This window comes from Bufo gargarizans, chromosome 4 (assembly GCF_014858855.1).
Source record: "Bufo gargarizans isolate SCDJY-AF-19 chromosome 4, ASM1485885v1, whole genome shotgun sequence".
NCBI lineage: Eukaryota > Metazoa > Chordata > Amphibia > Anura > Bufonidae > Bufo > Bufo gargarizans.
Genome location: NC_058083.1, coordinates 266,997,965 through 267,012,596, shown reverse-complemented (window position 1 = coordinate 267,012,596; position 14,632 = coordinate 266,997,965). Strand labels below are relative to the sequence as shown.

The window sequence follows — 14,632 nt, the reverse complement described above, 5'->3', positions numbered from 1 at the left end:
GAGAAAACTATTGAAGAGTAAGATATGCACTAGTGCATGGAGTGTGCAGCACGTGTCAACCCCTTACCCATCTGTGTTCTAGAGACCGGTAGCACCGTGGGCACGGCCAGGTGGATCAGGCACGACCCACCAATTAGCACCGCACGAGCTGCATAGACTGCCTCTATCTGGGTAAGGCCACATGAAACGGTGCAGTTTTTTTTTGGCTTTCTGCACACGGCCATGTCTGCATTCTGGTCCCCAAAAAGTGCATCTATGAAATATGGATACTTTCTGTGCGTATTCTGCATTTTCTTTCGCGACCATCAGTAGTAATGACTATTCTCATTTTCAATACAAACCAGAATAGGACATGGGAGATTTATCAAAACTAGTGCAAAGGAAAATGGCTTAGTTGCCCCTAGCAACCAATCAGATTCCACCTTTTGATTTGCAAAGTAGCTTTGAAAAATGAAAGCTGGAATCTGATTGGTTGCTAGGGGCAACTAAGCCAGTTTTTCCTTTTAGATTCGTTCTGATAAATCTCCCCTGTGGTCTATAGTTTGCCAAAAGGCTGTACAAGTCGTGTACAGGAGGTCTTAGGCTGATTAGCAGTAAAGTAGTTTGACCATTATCATTCAGTCTGAGTCCTGAGAAGATTGGCAATGAAAGCCTGTGTCGGTGCGGTTTCTGGACGCGTGCAGCTGATATATCATGTGTATGGGAAGCTATAGTTTTGTTTTTCATTTTCTATGTAAAGACTGTTGAGGCTCCTTACACTTCTTTTAAAATGAAGCTCTTGGCTTAGAGTCCTAACGCACTATTATAGTAGTGTTGTGGTGGTTTGTCTGTGTGTGTATCTGTAGATCTTACTTAATGCGCTTGCTGGCCAGCAAACCTCTCTGTCCAATATTATTTCTACAGCCTCGTTCACAGGGAGTGAGAAGCATTCAGCTGAATAATCCAAGGAGAAGCAGAGCTGCAGTCAAACAAAGTATAACTTGGCTCCTTTTAAGGCCTCTTGCACACAAACGTGCCGTGTTTTGCGGTCCGCAAATTGTGGATCCGCAAAACACGGATGCCGCCTGTGTGCCTTCTGCGATTTGCGTAACTGAACTGACGGCCCATTATAGAAATGCCTATGAACTGACGGCCCATTATAGAAATGCCTATTCTTGTCTGCAAATATTAGGTAGAGGCAAGGTAACCAAAAATGGCTGTTCTGGCACAGTTTTAATTTTTTGTTTTTTACAATGTTCATCTGACAGGTTAGATCATGTGCTATTTTTATAGAGCAGGTTGTTACGGACGCGATGATATAAAATATGTCAACTTTTTTTGTTTTGTTTATTTCAGTTTTACATAATAAAGCATTTTCTGAACGCCATTTATTTTTTTATTTTTTCTGCCAATCGTCTTTTGCAGGAAGAGTTGACATTTTCATTGCTACCATTTTTGGGTACATATGATCTTTTGATCATTCATTATTACACTTTATGGAAGAAGGTGCCCAAAAGATGGGTTGTTTTGGCACAGTTTTTTTTATTATTTTTTTTTACAGCGTTCACCTGTGGGGTTAGGTCATGGGATATTTTAATAGAGCAGGTCGTTAGGGATGCAGCGATACCTAATATCTACTTTTTTAAATTTATTTCACTTTAACACAATAATAGCATTTTTTTTAAGCAAAAAAATATCATGTTTTAGTGTCTCCATATTCTGAGAGCTATAGTTTTTTTTATTTTTTGTTCGATTGTCTTAGGTAGGATCTAATTTTTTGCAGGATAAGATGACTGTTTCATAGGTACTATTTTGGGGGGCATACACTCTTTTCATCGCTTGGTGTCGCCCTTTTTGTGATGTAAGGTGACAAAAATTGCTTTTTTTGACACAGTTTTTATTTATTTATGTTTTGCGGTGTTTATCTGATATTATGAGATATTTTTATGAAGCCGGTCGTTATAGATGCGGCAATACCTAATATGTGTGTTTTTTTATTTTGTTTTTTTTATTCTTTTAATATAAAATCAGAGGAAAGGGGCGTTGTTGTTTTTTTTCTTTTACTTGAAACTTTATTTTTTATTATTAATAGCACTTTTTTTTATTTATTTTTATTTCTGTCCCACTCTGGGATGTCAACTTTTGGGGGTCTGATCCACTCTGCAATGCATTACAATACATCTGTATTGTAAAGCATTGCCTATTAGTGTATTACACTGACTAATACACTAACAGGTTGCCTAGGAGACCCCTCCTGGGGCTGAATCTGCTCTGATTCTAGAGAAGGCACCTCCTGATGCCTCTGCAAGGCATCTGGCTGCCTTCTCACCCATCGTGTGCCCGTCACCGCAGAGTGGGGACCCGATGGGATCCGTCACTGACCGCTAGCCCCTTCTATGCTGCCGTCAGCACTGACTGGCATCCGCTGGCATTGAGCGCTATGTATACAGATCAGGAAGCGCTATGCCGCTTCCTGTCCAGGCCCGGCTGTCATGTGATCGCCGGGTGAGTGAAGGAGCTGTCGGGTCTTCCATGGACCTCAATCAGCCCTGCACTGAGGCTATACAGCGCTGTCTTATGCTGTACAGCCTCTCTGGGTGGTGTATTTCCCCTGTAACTGGGGCTACTACAGTATGTCAGCCCCAGTTACAGGAGAAATCAATAGTTAAAAAAATTTTAAATGAAGTTATATGTCTTGTATGATCTTATGGGGGACACAAAGTGTAAAATAAAACATTTAAAAAATAAAAAAAATAGTGTTTTGAAAAAAATAAGTTAAAAAAATAAAATAAATCCTCCAAATCCATAATTTAAAAAAATAGAAGAAAAAACATTTTTAATAGACATATTTGGTATTGCCGCATCCACAACAACCGGCTCTATAATAATATCATATGATCTACCCCATCAGGTGAACGCCGTAAAAAATAAATAAGTAAACATTGCGCCAAAACAGATTTTTTTTTTGTGAGCTCACCTCCCAAAAAACATAATGTTAATCAATCAAAAAGTCGTATGTACCCCAAAATGGTAGCAATAAAAGCGTCCCCTCATCCCGCAAATAATGAGTCCCCACACAAGACCATAGCCAGAAAAATGTAAAAAATATGGCTTTATGAAAATTGCAACACAAAAACATGATTTTTTTTTTCTAAATATGCTCTTATTGTGTAAAATGTAAAAAAAAAAAAAAAAAAAAAAAAAACATATTTGGCCCCATCCTTAACAATTGTCGTATGTACCCCAAAATGGTAGCATTAAAAGCATCGCCTCGTCCCGCAAAAAACAAACCCTCACACAAGATTATAACCAGAAAAATGAAAAAATATAGCTCTAAGAAAATGGCAACACAAAAATATGATTTTATTTATTTTTTGTGACTTCACCTCCCAAAAATTAGATAAAAAGCAACCAGAAAGCCAAATGTACCCCAAAATGGTGCCAATAAAAACTATAGCTCGTCTCGCACAAAATAAGCCCTCACGCAGCTCATTCAACAACAAATAAAAAAAAATTATGACAGAAAATTCCATGTTCGAAAATCCAGATGCCGCTCCTTCCCTTCTGAGCCCTGGCGTATCCCCAAATAACACTTTATGACCACAATTGGGGTGTTACTGAATTCAGGAGAAAGTGGGTAGCAAATTGAGGGGGGAGAGGGGAATATTCTCCTGTTATCTTTTGTGAAAAAAAATTTGGGCCTAAAGCACCATTTTCTTGTAAAAATAAATAAATTAATTTTTCATTTTCACACCCAAGTATGAAAAATTCTATGAAACTATTTTTGAGTGAAGTGCTTCTTGGGTGGTGTAGTTTACAAAATGTGGTCACTTTTTGGGGGTTTTCACTGTGGGGTTACCTCAGGGCCTCTTCAAATGCAACATGGTGCCCAAGGACCATTCCAGCAAAATCTGCCCTCCAAAAAACATATGGCGCTCCTTGACTTCTGTGCCCTGTCATGTGCTCAAACAGCGGTATACAACCACATATGGGGTGTTTCTGAAAACTGCAGAATCAAGGTAATAAATATTGAGGTTTGTTTTGTTGTTAACCCTTGATGTGTTCCAGGGAAAAAATGATTAAAGGGAACCTGTCACCTCAAAAATGCACCTCATAGTAGCCCGCATCCTCTTAATAATCATGTTTCATCCTGTTGTCGGATGCTGCATAAGTTCAAAAAACGCAATTTTATTCTCCATCAGCGCTATAGTGCCGACCAGCTTGAAGTCAAGGGGGCAGTGGTCTCCTTGCTTCAAGTCAACGTAACCACGCCCCCTAACTGTCCCCTCTTGCCTGAGAGTGACAGCCTGCAGTGCGGCCGCGATTCCCCAAGTCTCGCACGTGCGCGGTGCGCTCTGTAGTAATGCGCTATCCCATCTCCTACTGCCGCTGTTAGCCGGGTTTCAGCGGCGCAAAGCGCATGCGCGAGACTTGAAGAATCGCTGCCGAACTGCAGGCCTGCACTCTCAGGCCTTAAAAAAGTTGACTTTGGAAATTTTCTTAAAAAGTTCAAAAATTGCTTTTAAAATTCTAAATTACTAAAATGATGTCAACATAAAGTAGACTTATAGGGAATGTTAATTAATACATATTTTGAGGCATCACTATCTGTCTTAAAAGCAGAGTGTTTCAAATTTAGAAAACAGTGAATTTTTTCACATTTTGGTTAACTTTTGGATTTTTTTTTATAAATAAAGATAAAACATATTGACACAAATTTACTATTAACATGAAGTACAATTTGTCACGAGAAAACAGTCTCTGAATGGCTTGGATAAGTAAAAGTGTTGCAAAGTTATTCCCACAAAAAGTGACATGTGTCAGATTTTCTAAATTAGGCCTGGTCAGGAAGGGGGTAAATGGGTAAATGGCCCGGTCTGGAAGTGGTTAAATATTAGGTGTAGAATTGGGATAACAGTATGACGGCTCTATTGTTCTTTTGATAGGCCGAGATGCCCGCAGAAAAACACTGGTCACAGTGATGGTCTGACTAAATAAAAGTGTTGTCTGGGTTCAGGGCTGAGTGAAGGAGAACTTATATTCAGGTTCAGCCCTGAACCCAGACAACCCCTTTCATCCAGACTGTCTGCTGTGCTAAGTCCATACAAGGAGGAAATTAAAGAGCCAGAACAGGAAGTGATATACAGGTGCATCTGAATAAAGTAGAACATCATAAAAGTTTATTTATTTCAGTAGTTTAATTCAAAAAGTGAAACTCATATATTATATAGATTCATTACACATAGAGTGATCTATTTCAAGCTCTATTTCTTTTTTTGTTGATGATTATGGCATACAGCTATACGAGTCTCTATTTTTGAACTGAATCGCTGAAATAATTTAACTTTTCGATGATATTCTAATTTATTGAGATGCACCTGTAAATGGAGTGACTTAAAAAATGATATCCAGGAATCAATCTACCAGCTTTTTGCAAAAGAAATAAAGCGTGCCTTTAAATAATATAAAGTTATTGCTTCCTTAATTAATGACTACACCAACAGTTCTCCTAAATAATTACAGACAGGACCCATGTGCTTATTGTAGTGCAGTTACCAGAATTGCTCAAAATAGGAACGGCAGTTTAACATTAGCAGGTAAATGACTTTTCTAAAAATATTGTCGCCCAGAACAGTATTTCATCTTAGGATCTAACTTTTTATTTTTGCTTTTTGTAATTTTCCACTCATAATATGACCCTCGGCAAATTTATAGTGAAAATTATGTTTTGTATGCTTTTTATTTTTTGTTTGCTTTTTTTGCAACTAAATGCATCTCGGAAAACTACAGGAGTTGGTATAATTAGTTTTCTGCTGTGTGTAGAAGATGTATTATACTTAACACCCATTAAAGTTCACTGCAAAAACTGTAATGGAAAACTTAAATTTGCTGGTGCAATTAAGACACACTTTGGCTGGGTTTAGTTGTTCCATTTTGAAGAAATAAATTTCCTGTTCTCGTTATACATATTGAAAAACTGACCATGCATTTCAGACTTAAAGAGGTATCCCCCATCTCGTGCTGTAAGGAATGGAGAGGTGGTCAAACTTTCTGTAGTTCTCTCCATTCACTGCTCTGCGAATTTCAAAAATATCAGAGCAGGAGTTTTCTGAAGCCCCATAGAAGTGAATGGAGAGAGCTGTGCAAGCACTGCCACCTTTCCTTTACTAGTGGCGTGAGACAGGGCACAGTTGTCAAGGTAGGTATGGGTCCCAACACTGGAACCTGTTCCTGTGTATATGCCATAAATATCCTGAGGTGAATACCTCTTAGAAGATTTTCAGTTTTTTTGCATTTTCATTTTTCACTCCCCGCCTTCCCAGAGCTATAACTTTTTTCTTTTTCAAGTGTGTGAGACTTTTTTTGATCACCGTTTATTAAATTGTTTTGGGGAGGTGAAGTGAAAAAAAATGGCATGTTTGCCATTTTGATTTTGTTTTCTCCTTACGCCATTCGCTGTAATGGGATGAATATTGTTTTATTTTAAAGGGAACCTGTCACCGGGATTTGGGGTATAGAGCTGAGGACATGGGCTGCTAGATGGCCGCTGGCACATCCGCAATACCCAGTCCCCATAGCTCTGTGTGCTTTTATTGTGTAAAAAAAATAAACAACACGATTTGATACATATGCAAATTAACCTGAGATGAGTCCTGTACGTGAGATGAGTCAGGGACAGGACTCATCTCAGGTTAATTTGCATATGTATCAAATTGTTTTTTTTTTACACAATAAAAGCACTCAGAGCTATGGGGACTGGATATTGCGGATGTGCTAGCGGCCATCTAGCAACCCATGTCCTCAGCTCTATACCCCAAATCCCGGTGACAGGTTCCCTAATAGTACAGGCGTTTTCGCACACGGCAAACCATGTATATATTATTTTTTTTATTGTTTATGTATTTTGATTTTGGGGAAAGAAGGGATGATTAAAACTTTTATATATTTTGAAAAAAATGTTTCATGCTTTGAAAACTTTTTTTTTTTTTTTTTTAACTTGTTTTACTTTTTTGCGATTATAGTCATCATAGAACACACAATTTGCTATATACCAATACAGTGCTGCCACCTGCTGGCCTGTATTGCTAAATACCAGTAATAGCTATCTGGGCCTGCATGCGGCTGTGTGCTATTACAGACATCTAACAGGTTCCCCGTTCTCAGCCAGGGAGAACACTGTTATGGGCGCAGGGGCGCACTTTTGACCACGGCATCTGAGGCGTTATGGCTGAACATATACATCCACCCCTGGTCTCTGCTGTTTAAAACAGTAGAAACCTGGCGGCTCTGTCGCCCGCTACACGAGTGAGTTGGTGCAATCTTTAAAGTGGCCAAGGGGTAAAGGCTATTTACATAGACAGCGATTATCAGTGTATTTTGCCTCTTCTTGGCGCGTGCCCTTTATGTAAATGAGTCGACTCTTCTGTGGGAGTCACCGCCAGGAAGTTCCCAGCAGCGTAGTGGAATCCCTCGTGTATACCTGGGAGGACCTTCTAAGACCATTTTCAGCCTAGCTCATCACAAGCTGACTTTCCAGACTGACAACCTGAACAGCCAATGAATGTAATGACAAACTGCAAGAGGCAATACAGAGAGGAACGGACTGGTTCAGAGAGCAATGGATTGCAGGGCAGTGTAGGAGAGTGGATGGGGGCTGCAGGACAGTGTAGGAGAGTGGATGGGGCTGCAGGGCAGTGTAGGAGAGTGGATGGGGCTGCAGGACAGTGTAGGAGAGTGGATGGGGCTGCAGGACAGTGTAGGAGAGTGGATGGGGCTGCAGGACAGTGTAGGAGAGTGGATGGGGCTGCAGGACAGTGTAGGAGAGTGGATGGGGCTGCAGGGCAGTGTAGGAGAGTGGATGGGGCTGCAGGGCAGTGTAGGAGAGTGGATGGGGGCTGCAGGACAGTGTAGGAGAGTGGATGGGGCTGCAGGACAGTGTAGGAGAGTGGATGGGGGCTGCAGGACAGTGTAGGAGAGTGGATGGGGCTGCAGGACAGTGTAGGAGAGTGGATGGGGCTGCAGGACAGTGTAGGAGAGTGGATGGGGCTGCAGGACAGTGTAGGAGAGTGGATGGGGCTGCAGGGCAGTGTAGGAGAGTGGATGGGGCTGCAGGACAGTGTAGGAGAGTGGATGGGGCTGCAGGACAGTGTAGGAGAGTGGATGGGGCTGCAGGACAGTGTAGGAGAGTGGATGGGGCTGCAGGACAGTGTAGGAGAGTGGATGGGGCTGCAGGACAGTGTAGGAGAGTGGATGGGGCTGCAGGGCAGTGTAGGAGAGTGGATGGGGGCTGCAGGACAGTGTAGGAGAGTGGATGGGGCTGCAGGACAGTGTAGGAGAGTGGATGGGGCTGCAGGACAGTGTAGGAGAGTGGATGGGGCTGCAGGGCAGTGTAGGAGAGTGGATGGGGCTGCAGGGCAGTGTAGGAGAGTGGATGGGGCTGCAGGACAGTGTAGGAGAGTGGATGGGGCTGCAGGACAGTGTAGGAGAGTGGATGGGGCTGCAGGACAGTGTAGGAGAGTGGATGGGGCTGCAGGACAGTGTAGGAGAGTGGATGGGGCTGCAGGACAGTGTAGGAGAGTGGATGGGGCTGCAGGACAGTGTAGGAGAGTGGATGGGGCTGCAGGACAGTGTAGGAGAGTGGATGGGGGCTGCAGGACAGTGTAGGAGAGTGGATGGGGCTGCAGGACAGTGTAGGAGAGTGGATGGGGCTGCAGGACAGTGTAGGAGAGTGGATGGGGCTGCAGGACAGTGTAGGAGAGTGGATGGGGCTGCAGGGCAGTGTAGGAGAGTGGATGGGGCTGCAGGGCAGTGTAGGAGAGTGGATGGGGCTGCAGGGCAGTGTAGGAGAGTGGATGGGGCTGCAGGACAGTGTAGGAGAGTGGATGGGGCTGCAGGACAGTGTAGGAGAGTGGATGGGGCTGCAGGACAGTGTAGGAGAGTGGATGGGGCTGCAGGACAGTGTAGGAGAGTGGATGGGGCTGCAGGACAGTGTAGGAGAGTGGATGGGGGCTGCAGGACAGTGTAGGAGAGTGGATGGGGGCTGCAGGACAGTGTAGGAGAGTGGATGGGGCTGCAGGACAGTGTAGGAGAGTGGATGGGGGCTGCAGGACAGTGTAGGAGAGTGGATGGGGGCTGCAGGACAGTGTAGGAGAGTGGATGGGGCTGCAGGACAGTGTAGGAGAGTGGATGGGGCTGCAGGACAGTGTAGGAGAGTGGATGGGGCTGCAGGACAGTGTAGGAGAGTGGATGGGGGCTGCAGGACAGTGTAGGAGAGTGGATGGGGGCTGCAGGACAGTGTAGGAGAGTGGATGGGGCTGCAGGACAGTGTAGGAGAGTGGATGGGGCTGCAGGACAGTGTAGGAGAGTGGATGGGGGCTGCAGGACAGTGTAGGAGAGTGGATGGGGGCTGCAGGACAGTGTAGGAGAGTGGATGGGGCTGCAGGACAGTGTAGGAGAGTGGATGGGGGCTGCAGGACAGTGTAGGAGAGTGGATGGGGGCTGCAGGACAGTGTAGGAGAGTGGATGGGGGCTGCAGGACAGTGTAGGAGAGTGGATGGGGGCTGCAGGACAGTGTAGGAGAGTGGATGGGGCTGCAGGACAGTGTAGGAGAGTGGATGGGGCTGCAGGACAGTGTAGGAGAGTGGATGGGGCTGCAGGACAGTGTAGGAGAGTGGATGGGGCTGCAGGACAGTGTAGGAGAGTGGATGGGGCTGCAGGACAGTGTAGGAGAGTGGATGGGGCTGCAGGACAGTGTAGGAGAGTGGATGGGGCTGCAGGACAGTGTAGGAGAGTGGATGGGGCTGCAGGACAGTGTAGGAGAGTGGATGGGGGCTGCAGGACAGTGTAGGAGAGTGGATGGGGGCTGCAGGACAGTGTAGGAGAGTGGATGGGGCTGCAGGACAGTGTAGGAGATTGGATGGGGCTGCAGGACAGTGTAGGAGAGTGGATGGGGCTGCAGGACAGTGTAGGAGAGTGGATGGGGCTGCAGGACAGTGTAGGAGAGTGGATGGGGGCTGCAGGACAGTGTAGGAGAGCTACTGGCCCTGCCTTCTCCTTTGTGGTATGTGGAGCAGATAAAGCGAGCTGCTCTGAGTTGTGGTCACCTTTCCTCTCACTGCATCAGTAAGAAGTCTTAGGGCCGTATTACACCAACAGATTATCTGACCAATATCTGTGCAATCGGACCAATAGTTGGTGTTTATAACAAAAGATCTGTGTGTAATAGGCCATCTGACCAATGATTGATTAGAACATTGGTCATCTGTTGGTGTAATAAAGCCCTTAACAATGCAAGGAGTCTTCTCCAGATCGTTACTTCATAGACTGGCCAATTGTGGGAACAGAATACCTTTGCTTATGATCTAACTTAGTTTTACAGATGCGCTCAGGATGCATGGTGCATGTTTTCTCAACAGATGTCAAGTTGATGCTATTTTATAATCTATTATCTAATGTATTCCGTTGTGTACCAGTATAGCAAAGCTGAAATTCACTTCTGTATAAAAAAACAGCATTCTTGACAGAGTTATGTCTGCTAGATGTGACAGGCTCATATTTTCTACTAGTGGCAGAAATAGCCGTCCAACATCTGACGCGTTCAATTTTCTTTCATTTAACAGACTCGCTCTCAGACTGTGCTGCATCTGACTCTTCCAACACTTTTCTATCTGACAGACTCAGCCCTGCTACATCTGACTCTTCCAACACTGCTGTATTTGGCAGATTGGTCTCTGGTGCATCTGACAGATTGGTCTCTGGTGCATCTGACAGATTGGTCTCTGGTGCATCTGACAGATTGGTCTCTGGTGCATCTGACAGATTGGTCTCTGGTGCATCTGACAGATTGGGCTCTGGTGCATCTGACAGATTGGGCTCTGGTGCATCTGACAGATTGGGCTCTGCTGCATCTGACAGATTGGGCTCTGCTGCATCTGACAGATTGGGCTCTGCTGCATCTGACAGATTGGGCTCTGCTGCATCTGACAGATTGGGCTCTGCTGCATCTGACAGATTGGGCTCTGGTGCATCTGACAGATTGGGCTCTGGTGCATCTGACAGATTGGTCTCTGGTGCATCTGACAGATTGGTCTCTGGTGCATCTGACAGATTGGTCTCTGGTGCATCTGACAGATTGGGCTCTGGTGCATCTGACAGATTGGGCTCTGGTGCATCTGACAGATTGGGCTCTGCTGCATCTGACAGATTGGGCTCTGCTGCATCTGACAGATTGGGCTCTGCTGCATCTGACAGATTGGGCTCTGCTGCATCTGACAGATTGGGCTCTGCTGCATCTGACAGATTGGGCTCTGGTGCATCTGACAGATTGGGCTCTGGTGCATCTGACAGATTGGGCTCTGGTGCATCTGACAGATTGGGCTCTGGTGCATCTGACAGATTGGGCTCTGCTGCATCTGACAGATTGGGCTCTGCTGCATCTGACAGATTGGGCTCTGCTGCATCTGACAGATTGGGCTCTGCTGCATCTGACAGATTGGGCTCTGCTGCATCTGACAGATTGGGCTCTGCTGCAACTGACTCTTTCAGCACTGCTATATCTAATAGACTCGTTCTCAAACTCTGCTGCATTGACTCTTCCAACAATTATATCTAACAGACTCAGCTTTTTTACATCTGGCTTTTCCAACACTGTTATTTCTGACAGACTCAGCTATCCTACATCTGACTATTCCAACACTGCTGTATCTGACAGATTGGGCTGTAGTGCATCTGACAAATTGGGCTCTGCTGCATTTCTTTTAGATGCACTGGCTCAGAAGTAACAGCCGTCACATTGCCGTTTTTAAAACCATTTTAGTCTGTGGGGCTATTAACTTTTTTTTTTTTTAAACGGCAAGTGAATAATGGACATCCAAAAATAGGACATGTCCTATTTTTGGCAGTTTTAACAGCCAGACATTTTAATGGCCGTATAGACAGAACTGCACCTGGCTGTTAAAAATGGATATACTATGTAAAAAAAAAAACAACAAAAAAAACTGTTATGTGCAAGAACACTTTCTCTGCACTGGAGGCAGCAGGGCCTGACATGTTACATGATCACACTGGAAGGTCCTGCTGCCTTTAGTACAGAGCGAGTGCATGACTTTAACCCCTTAAGGACCGGGCTCATTTTCACCTTAAGGACCAGGCCATTTTTTGCAAATCTGACCAGTGTCACTTTAAGTGCTGATAACTTTAAAACGCTTTGACTTATCCAGGCCATTCTGAGATTGTTTTTTCGTCACATATTGTACTTCATGACACTGGTAAAATAAAGTCAAAAAAATTAATTTTTTTGCATAATAAAATACCTAATTTACCAAAAATTTTGAAAAATTAGCAAATTTCAAAGTTTCAGTTTCTCTACTTCTGTAATACATAGTAATACCCCCAAAAATTGTGATGACTTAACATTCCCCATATGTCTACTTCATGTTTGAATTATTTTGGGAATGATATTTTATTTTTTGGGGATGTTACAAGGCTTAGAAGTTTAGAAGCAAATCTTGAAATTTTTCAGAAATTTACAAAAACCCAATTTTTAGGGACCACTACAGCTCTGAAGTCACTTTGCGAGGCTTACATAATAGAAACCGCCCAAAAATGACCCCATTCTATAAACTACACCCCTCAAGGTATTCAAAACTGATTTTACAAACTCCGTTAACCCTTTAGGTGTTGCACAAGAGTTATTGGCAAATTGGGATGAAATTTGAGAATTTCATTTTTTTGCCTAATTTTCCATTTTAACCCATTTTTTCCACTAACAAAGCAAGGGTTAACAGCCAAACAAGACTGTATCTTTATTGCCCTGACTCTGCTGTTTACAGAAACACCCAATATGTGTCCATAAACTACTGTACGGCCACACAGCGGGGCGTAGAGTGAAAGGTGCGCCGTATGGTTTTTGGAAGCCAGATTTTGCTGGACAGTTTTTTTGACACCATGTCCCATTTGAAGCCCCCTGATGCACCCCTGGAGTAGAAACTCCATAAAGTGACCCCATCTAAGAAACTATACCCCTCAAGGTATTCAAAACTGATTTTACAAACTTCGTTAACCCTTTAGGTGTTGCACAAGAGTTATTGGCAAATTGGGATGAAATTTGAGAATTTCATTTTTTTGCCTAATTTTCCATTTTAACCCATTTTTTCCACTAACAAAGCAAGGGTTAACAGCCAAACAAGACTGTATCTTTATTGCCCTGACTCTGCTGTTTACAGAAACACCCCAAATGTGGCCGTAAACTACTGTACGGCCACACAGCGGGGCGTAGAGTGAAAGGTGCGCCGTATGGTTTTTGGAAGCCAGATTTTGCTGGACAGTTTTTTTGACACCATGTCCCATTTGAAGCCCCCCTGATGCACCCCTAGAGTAGAAACTCCAAAAAAGTGACCCCATCTAAGAAACTACACCCCTCAAGGTATTCAAAACTGATTTTACAAACTTTGTCAACCCTTTAGGTGTTGCACAAGATTTAATGGAAAATAGAGATACAATTTCAAAATTTCACTTTTTTGGCAGATTTTCCATTTTAATATTTTTTTTCCAGTTACAAAGCAAGGGTTAACAGCCAAACAAAACTCATTATCTATGGCCCTGATTCTGTAGTTTACAGAAACACCCCATATGTGGTCGTAAATTGCTGTACGGGCACACAGTAGGGCGCAGAAGGAAAGGAATGCCATACGGTTTTTGGAAGGCAGATTTTGCTGGACAGTTTTTTTGACACCATGTCCCATTTGAAGCCCCCCTGATGCACCCCTAGAGTAGAAACTCCAAAAAAGTGACCCCATCTAAGAAACTACACCCCTCAAGGTATTCAAAACTGATTTTACAAACTTTGTCAACCCTTTAGGTGTTGCACAAGATTTAATGGAAAATAGAGATACAATTTCAAAATTTCACTTTTTTGGCAGATTTTCCATTTTAATATTTTTTTTCCAGTTACAAAGCAAGGGTTAACAGCCAAACAAAACTCATTATCTATGGCCCTGATTCTGTAGTTTACAGAAACACCCCATATGTGGTCGTAAATTGCTGTACGGGCACACAGTAGGGCGCAGAAGGAAAGGAATGCCATACGGTTTTTGGAAGGCAGATTTTGCTGGACAGTTTTTTTGACACCATGTCCCATTTGAAGCCCCCCTGATGCACCCCTAGAGTAGAAACTCCAAAAAAGTGACCCCATCTAAGAAACTACACCCCTCAAGGTATTCAAAACTGATTTTACAAACTTTGTCAACCCTTTAGGTGTTGCACAAGATTTAATGGAAAATAGAGATACAATTTCAAAATTTCACTTTTTTGGCAGATTTTCCATTTTAATATTTTTTTTCCAGTTACAAAGCAAGGGTTAACAGCCAAACAAAACTCATTATTTATGGCCCTGATTCTGTAGTTTACAGAAACACCCCATATGTGGTCGTAAACTGCTGTACGGGCACACGGCAGGGCACAGAAGGAAAGGAATGCCATACGGTTTTTGGAAGGCAGATTTTGCTGGACAGTTTTTTTGACACCATGTCCCATTTGAAGCCCCCCTGATGCACCCCTAGAGTAGAAACTCCAAAAAAGTGACCCCATTTTAGAAAGTACGGAATAGGGTGGCAGTATTGTTGGTACTAGTTTAGGGTACATATGATTTTTGGTT

At 43.5% G+C, this 14,632-nt stretch overlaps 1 protein-coding gene across 2 annotated transcripts in view; it reads left to right on the top strand.

Annotated features, from left to right (window-relative positions):
* Positions 1 to 14,632, top strand: part of UBE3D (ubiquitin protein ligase E3D) — a 217,278-nt gene that overhangs the window by 85,633 nt on the left and 117,013 nt on the right. The window lies entirely within an intron of this gene.